Source organism: Akebia trifoliata, chromosome 7, assembly GCF_017979445.1.
Source record: "Akebia trifoliata isolate Shusen 1 chromosome 7, ASM1797944v1, whole genome shotgun sequence".
NCBI lineage: Eukaryota > Viridiplantae > Streptophyta > Magnoliopsida > Ranunculales > Lardizabalaceae > Akebia > Akebia trifoliata.
Genome location: NC_141381.1, coordinates 28,099,080 through 28,107,377, shown reverse-complemented (window position 1 = coordinate 28,107,377; position 8,298 = coordinate 28,099,080). Strand labels below are relative to the sequence as shown.

The 8,298-nt window shown below is 34.2% G+C and overlaps 1 long non-coding RNA gene across 3 annotated transcripts; it reads right to left on the bottom strand.

Moving 5' to 3' along the window:
- Positions 1 to 2,472: 2,472 nt before the first annotated feature.
- LOC147398766 (uncharacterized) lies at positions 2,473 to 6,660 on the bottom strand. Of its 3 annotated transcripts, none has more exons than XR_015180007.1 (3): positions 6,424 to 6,635; positions 3,403 to 5,405; positions 2,473 to 3,322 (listed from the first exon to the last, which is right to left on the bottom strand). It is a non-coding gene; the product is annotated as an uncharacterized LOC147398766 (long non-coding RNA). The 3 variants fall into 3 exon arrangements; XR_015180008.1 differs by having other exon boundaries at positions 3,403 to 3,849; positions 6,424 to 6,626; XR_015180006.1 differs by having other exon boundaries at positions 3,403 to 6,660.
- Between the last annotated feature and the right edge of the window lie 1,638 nt (positions 6,661 to 8,298).

Genomic DNA, 8,298 nt, shown 5'->3' with positions numbered 1-8,298 from the left:
GCACTTGACGCAATTAAGAGAACTTGAAGTTAGAAGTTTGTCGGAAGATCATGCAAGTAACCTGTTTGCTTCTATAATGAAGATGACTGGACTTCTCTCATTGTCTCTAGCAGCAGAGAATAGCTACTTTCAGGATTCACTGCTACCCTCCTTGGAACCATTCTCCCCTCCACCACTCCTTCGAAAGCTTCAATTGGAAGGGCATCTGACAGAGTTGCCCGATTGGCTCAGCCTAATTGGAAACCTCACTCACCTATCATTATACTACTCTTTATCTATATGAGAACCCAACTTTAGTCCTTCAATTTCTTCCCAATTTAAAATGTCTCACTTTGTGGAAGGCCTACAAAATAAAGCATATGGGCAGTTCTGTGGATCGACGGGTTTCCTAGTCTGGAAGTTCTCACGATTTATGATGATGAACTAGTTGAATGGACAGAGCTTGAAGAAGGAGCTCTGCGAAGCTTGAAAGGCCTCTCCGTCCAAAACCGTGATAGATTGAGCACTCTCCCCAAAGGTTTGCAGTTAATCACCACACTCAGAGAATTGTATATCTACCCTTTGCATGGTGATCATGCACGGAAGTTGAGTCCCAATGGAGGAAAAGAAAATTACAAGATCAAACACATTCCAGTGACATGGCTGGATTTCTGATTTGTGGTTCCAAATTGCTTGCTTTTGTATCACATATATGGTGAAGTTATACTTGAATGAATTATCATATTCATTGTCACTTGATGGCTTCTAGAGAAATTTTGTGTGGAATAAAAAAACCAGCTGGATTGCATCCTAATGGCAGTGGCATGAGACTTCTCCGCACACACAATTATAAACCTATTAAGGTAGGATCACAAAATTTAGAAAGCCAAAACAGACTAGTAGAAATAATGGACCCCCAAGTCAGAATCATTCGGCGAGACCCATTATGCTAAAACATATAATTCCCCCACTCTAAACTCAAGAACTATGATAAAGAATTAGGAACTGATCCACCAAATTCCACAACTTATTAAATGGATGATGTTGACCACTGAAACTATGTAGACTCAATTTCTTATTTGTCGAGAGCACCTATTATCAATAAATACAAAGAGACAAAAGCCCTTCCATGGATTGTGGAAACATCCCTCTCAAGAATTAGCCACAGTACCCTACACCCCATTTCACCATCTTAATCCAGGAAAAGCTGCATTCAAAAAGAAATTTTTCAGCTATTAGTAAGTTTACAATGTTATCTTTTTATCAAATGGATAAATATATAGTCAATCATTTATGCTCTTTTCATTATATTCAAGTGAAAATAATGAAGAAAAATGAAATTTAAACATGCAAATGACACACTTTGGTGAACAAAAGCCGTAACCATATCTATCTTAATTTTGCCCTTCATTTGAGTACTTTTTCTTTGCCAAATTGCCCGAGGCTTATGCTTTCTTCTAACCAATTGTAGATGTTATGCCCGTCATACCTATCCTCTTTTTTCTCTTAGCCCAAGCAACTTTAAAAATTTTGTTTTATAATCTCAAGAGATTGGATTCATAGACAAATGTATAATTCCCTAAGAATTTCGATTGCACTATTCATCATTGTAGAAATTGGATTCATACTTTTCCTAGTCACATCTCAACAATAGACTCCTGACGTATATGAAGGAGTGCAGTTCGTTCGATAAATTCCTACATCTATATCTATCTCTGAGATGTTTGGATTTTTCAAACTCCATGGCCCGCAGAAGAGAAATGCTATAACTTTTTGGCATGGTTCTTCTTTTGATGATTGGTTCAACCTCTAATCAAAAAGATAAACCATGGTTAATGAGCATAACAGCCCTATTGTTCCAATGGATCAATCAACTTGAAAATAACAACAACAAAATTTGCAATCAGTGTAATTACAATATAATTAGGAAATTAAGAAACTAAGATAAAAACAGTGTTTTAAAAATCGGACCAAACCAACGGTCCGACCTAAATTTTAAAAAATATTGGTTCGATTTACTTTGAACTGGTACCTTATAAAAGAACAGTTGATTTTTGAAATTCAAATATACAACTGTACGAGCCGTCAATTATCATGAACCGATTCTTCAAAACTAAAATCTTATTATTACTAAAAATCATTTTTATAAGAATTTTTGTAAGAGAAGAAGTTGAAAGCCATCGTAGATTTAAAGAAACTAGATGGTTTCAATAAATTCTTTAATCTTTGTATGCTTTTTTTCCATAGATTTGTGATAACATCCATAATTTTTTTCTTTTACTTTATTTGATTTATATGATTAAAATTTATTTACTAAATATAAATCAGTCCAACCGAAAGGAACTCCAGTCCAATCTTTTGAGCAAAATTTCGATTTGACAATCGGTTCGGTTTTCTAAACAATGGATAAAAAAACATATAAATATAGTGTAAAATTTAAGGAATAGTAAAACAAGCATAAAAGCACACTTATAATATCACAATCAACACCCATTTGGAAGTGGAAAATAAAGATCTACTATGTTGACATAATTATTTCAGGGCTCGAGTCGTACAGGAAAATTCACACATTTAAATGTTCATAATCAGATAGCATTTAAGTAGAAGATCAAAACCAAATAATATACAATTTGAAGTGCTAGGAATAGTATGTACTTATGTATACCACATATAGAGAAAAAGATGCAACTGCATTTTTTGGAATCAATTCAAGAACCAAGCCTCTATTTTCCACTCCATTATGGAGGATGTATGGCTCAGATTCGAAGATGACCTTAAGAGCATTGAAGATTCGGATTATAACAGAGCTTTCTTGAGTGCCTGACGCTTCAAAGCATCCTTCTACCACAGGAGAAGAGTTCTTTGCTCTTGGAAGAAACCTCGACATTGTTATTGGGCTAGTAACTCGGATGGTGCCTTCTCCTCTTTGAGAGGTGGCTATGGTGCTATCATTCGGGATGAGGAAGGAAGAGTGAAGGCTGCTCATGCTGGATGTGTTCAACCTATTTCAGTCCTTCATCACGAATTGCAAGGTATTCTGGAAGGAATCAAGCTGGCTGCTTCTTACCAATGCACTAGGCTTGAGGTCCAATCTGATTCCTTGCAAGGTATTCTTGAAGGAATCAAGCTGGCTGCTTTATATAGTATTATAATGCATATAATAAATAGTAAATTCATGAACAACTTGGTTATCTATAGTATATGGAAGACCATTTCTTAGCACGGTGAGAAAGTCAATTCGGAATTCAAATTATCTTAGTCACCATAAGTAGTTGTATCAGTTCACCTTCTTGACACGAGTTAGAATTTCTGGGCTTGAAGCCACTAAGATGCATCGCTGGGCCTGATTAAGAAAGAAAATATAGTTAAAATCAATATTAACATGCTGAAATTATTAAAAGCTATAGAGAAGAGTAGACATACTTGCAAATACCCCATATACGGACTTGGATTAACGACTCTTAATGCTTTATAAACCTCAAACGGGTCTGCAAATGTTCGATGCTCAAAACTTTGGCTTAACACAACTTGGAATATATCTCCGGCTAGGATATGTTCTTTAGCCTGCAGTACAACTTTCTTATTTTCCTCACTTGTCATTGATGACCTCTTTAACGATGAACCAAAATGGCGAGTATATAAATTTACAGAACCAGAAGTTATCCTCGGGCTAACAATAGACAATCAATTCAAATATACTCTCAATGAGTAGTCGTAGGAAACTAATGTAAAGAAGGGTAAATGATCTACTCGCACGGCTATATCATTTACTTTGGACACTAAAAGTTCTAATCGGTTCATTCCATCATCAAAGGCTTCCTCAACTGAAGAGTATCGATCTAGTTGCACCCGATGAATCACAAATGCTTTCTGAGGAAAAAAAAAGAAGAGAGAATACCCAACGATCAAAGCTATAACTATTAAATTCAATTAGGGGAATTTTCCAGCAATAGGAATCTCGACATAAAATTTTCGGTTTTACATAAGTGAAAATTCAGGAAAACTATAAAATGAAGCCATTATTGGTGTACAAATTTGACTGATATATCAAAATTTGAAATATTTTGATAAATTGTTCGGAGGTATACTAAAATTTAATACCATGAGCAGATACATTGCACCCCCTAAAAACATTACAAATTTGAGTCCTATGGTCTATTTTAAATCATAGGATCACATTCACAATATGATTGATGTATGAATCCTAAGATTTGCACTTAAATAGTAAATATGATTCATACAGGGGATTCAATTAGTTTTTGGTAGGATTCATGGCCTAAATACTATGATTTTAACAAAACTTCTAGACATCAGATATGAAGTACTTATACACAAGCAGCAACACAGAGTTGTAGATCATGCAAGCAAATCATGTCAAAGTAAATGAGACTTTAAAAAACAAAAACAAAAACTCCATAAACCTCAAATCTACAGAGCTAGGGCAAAAAATCAGCTACGAGTTAAACTTCTACGACTTGTAAAGATGGAAATCCTAATAAAAACAAAAAAAAAAGAGTGGGAGAAGGAGAGAGAATGAGACACAGGGAGAAAGTGTGAGAGGGAGAGGTACGAGTATGAAACGAAGGAAGAGAGAGAGATTGACAAAATTTGGATTCCCCGCAAAAAATTGTGCCAAAAATGAAGAATGCGAAACGTTGGCGCCAAAATGTATTGAGATTCATCAAGGTTTTCTCAAGAATTGCTTCTGTTCGTCATCTATTGAGGATGTTTACGCAAATACCGCCTATGTTTGTCGTCTCTTTGAAGGCGTTTTGATAAAATCGCCTTTATTTTGGGTCTTTTACTGGCACTTCACAAAATCGTCGATTATTTTCGCCTTAAAATACTTACAGATTTTACAATGAGAGGCGTTTTCCATGAATCATCGCTGATTTTGTGTAGTGGGAGGCATTTTCGCTAAAATTGCTCTTGTTCCTACTCAGTTGATGACGTTTCACAAAACCATCCAGAAAAAACACCTCTAAAAGTTGACGTTTTTGTAATGTATGTTTTTTGAAGTGATGTATATTCGTTATGATATAATGGTTGGAATGCAATAAAAACATGGATTTTGATTATACAAGTATATTTATACAGGTGAAAATTTTTACTAAGTTCAATTTTTAGGAGAAATTCTATTGAAATTATTTGAAAGAAATTCATATCGAATTTAAGTTTTGAAGATCTTCATTGAGATTTTTATTATTTTTCACTCCACCCTCAAGATTTGGCAAAATCTAGATCATAAAACGAGGGTGTGACAAATAGGGCTGCTGATAGACTTGCCTCGTTTCAAGACTCTATAGGTTGCTTCATGTTGGATTCATCCTCCCTCCCTAGTGATTTGCTTGTAATCCTCAGTCAGGATTGTAGTGGTGCACGATTTCAAGTTGTAATTGGTTTGGGTCTGCCTTAACCCAGATGATCTTAAAAAGAAAACAAAAAACATTGAAAAAGTAAAAAGTCGTTTTTCAAAATTAATCCAAACAAACTTTTTTTACTTTTCAACTTTCAAAAGTTTTTATAAAAATAAAAATAAAAAAAGTAACTTTTTTTAGTGTATCCAAACAGGCTCTAAGTTTTATTTCAACATACATCTCCTAGAGTTAAGGTAACTGGCCTGTCAAGGAGGTTGGCCAGAACCAATTTGGAATTACATATAAAATATGGCAATTTTTACCATACAACATGCTATTTACTGTTAGTTTATTATTTTCTAAATTTTATGTCACCAAAAATATAAAAAAATTGTTAAAGTAAATATTTTGTGAAAATGTAAATCTGTCACTGATATTTCATTTCAATCTCTATGGATGGAAATATTTTGGTATTTATTTAAGTAAATATGTTGATATTTAATAAAGAGTCATGCTAGAGTGACAACACAAGACACTGCATTTGACACCAAGCTAGCATGGAGGTTTGCAAAGAACCATATATACTTCCACTTGTATCCCGAGGAAAAGCATCTGTGGTTCTTTTTACATCTCCACATCAGCTCAATGTCGAAAGCAGTGTCCTGCGCAATCACTTTAAGATTTTCCTTTAATAAGTCATGCATGTGACAGACAAGTTTATTTCAATAGCTAAGGTCTTAAAAGCTTTGGACTCGTCCATATTAAAAATATAAAAGTTAGCCATAAGAATATTATACTCACATTGTACACAAAAATTAAATGACTATTAACGAAAAGAAGCACAAACTAATTAGAAGATTGAATGAATTATTAAAGCAAAACATGAGGGCATGTGAATTAGTTGAAACTACGAGACCGACGCCTACAATCCTATATTTCCCACCTAGAAAAAAAAATTGCAATATAGTATTTCCTATATTTCAAAAGTTTGTTGAAAAGAACTAGTATATATATTTTGGAGGGAGGTTTCTATGAGAGCATAGGAAACATAAGTCAAGGAAGACCAAAATAATAGAAGATGACATACCTTGGTGTGTTGAGAATGTGCCCTTAAGCAGCCCCATTAATTTTTCCGATGCCACTCATTCCTAAAAGACCATTGAGACATGCACATTGAACTAAATTGTCGAAACGCAATGCTCCTGATGGGAGTCTCCAAGGGCTTTCATCATCTTCCATGAAATCTATGAGAACTAATTCTATTATAGAAAAAAATGGCTTGAGGCTGGTTTGGCAAGAGAGCCCCCATGTCTTATAAGAGGAACACCCAGAAACGACGAAATGCAATGATGATAAACGACAATATGATAGCGAAGCAACTATAAGCATGTGACATCACAAGGAATCCTTATCAGAGATTTAAGTGCATGTGTTCTTGCCTTTAACTGCCTAATACACTTGTTGTGGTTAACAGTAGCCAAAAGCATGCAGGAACGCGCCCTTGATGCGTGTTATTGATGCTAAAGAAGTTTTGTTAGAATTAAATTCTAGACCATAATGCCCTTATTTGTTTATTCAGTGACTAAATAATCACCTAAAAGGGGCAAAACCATGTCATTTATTGAAGAATATTCTAGTGGGTTTTGGTTGTCAAAATCCTTACAAACATCTCCAGAATATTATCTCTAATTGAAGAACTGAATTACTAGTTTCTGGTTCACCTTTTGAGGGTGCATTGGGGCTATTTGATAAGCCTTCATTTGGCCAAGTGGGTCCACTTAAAGAGATTACTATGGACATCGGTTGAAAAATCGATGGAGAGGCTTCCTTTTATAGAGTTTGAGAGCACTTTTGAGGGTAGAATGGTACAATCACTAGTACAAAAAAGATTTTAGAAATCGATTTTTAAGTGATGTCTAATACTATAGACATCGGTTAAAATCAATGTCTATACCTAGTGTTGTCTAAAATATGAGGTTTTAGACATCAATCAACCAAATCGATGGCTAAACTTTACTTTAAACATCAGTTATTAAAAATCAATGTCTAAAGTTAAGTTTAGACATACGTTAGACATTAGGTAAAAACAAATGTCAAAGTTCTTTGCTTATATATAATTTTGCTTGATCACTGTCAGAAGAGCTATTTAAAATCGCACCCAGACTATGAAAAAAATAAAAATTACCACGATTTTGGGTAAAACTCATACTAAATCTCAATATAAAGAATAATTATTCCCAGTAGTACCACTAACATCAAAACTATTAACTCATTTATTTGACATAAAGAATAAGTGTACATACGTCAAGAAACCTTAACATTTGATTTTATTATGATTACCATGCTAGACTGCAGCCTACATTTCTTCATCTACATCAAAAATGTTTTCAACAGAGTAAGGAACAGGATTTGAGAATGAAATGCATCGAACTTCTTCAGGGATAGGCCAGCTTCACAAAGTTTAAAGCTAACAGCTATTTATCCACATATTTTTTGAATATGTGACTGAACATCAACAAACTCCTTTGTTCCCTCCTCTTTCTTTTTCCATAACTCTTGTAACACTAGTGTCATAGTTTCACCTTGATTGTTCCAGTCAATTTGTCAGACTACAAAAAGAAATCAATGTCTAAAACCTAAAATTATTTTTTCTCTACCCATCTCCTACAAAAATCACTCTTTTATGTCATTTCTTCAAAATCGTTATATAATTCTAAAATTCAAGTGATCTCTAAAGTCTATTTTGTAGTAATGAATTTTTTATAATAATAAAAAAAACAAGGGTTTTGCATGGAATTTCCCTTAATTTTCAATATTATTAGGGAAAAAATTGAAATTTATCTTGGTCCTCCTAAGCTATGTCATTTGGCCAAGTCCATGTGGGACTACGTCATGTGACAAAATCATGATGGTGGAGGGAAAGTAAGTGGTAGGTAAAAAGTGGTTTCGAGAGGGTGAATGG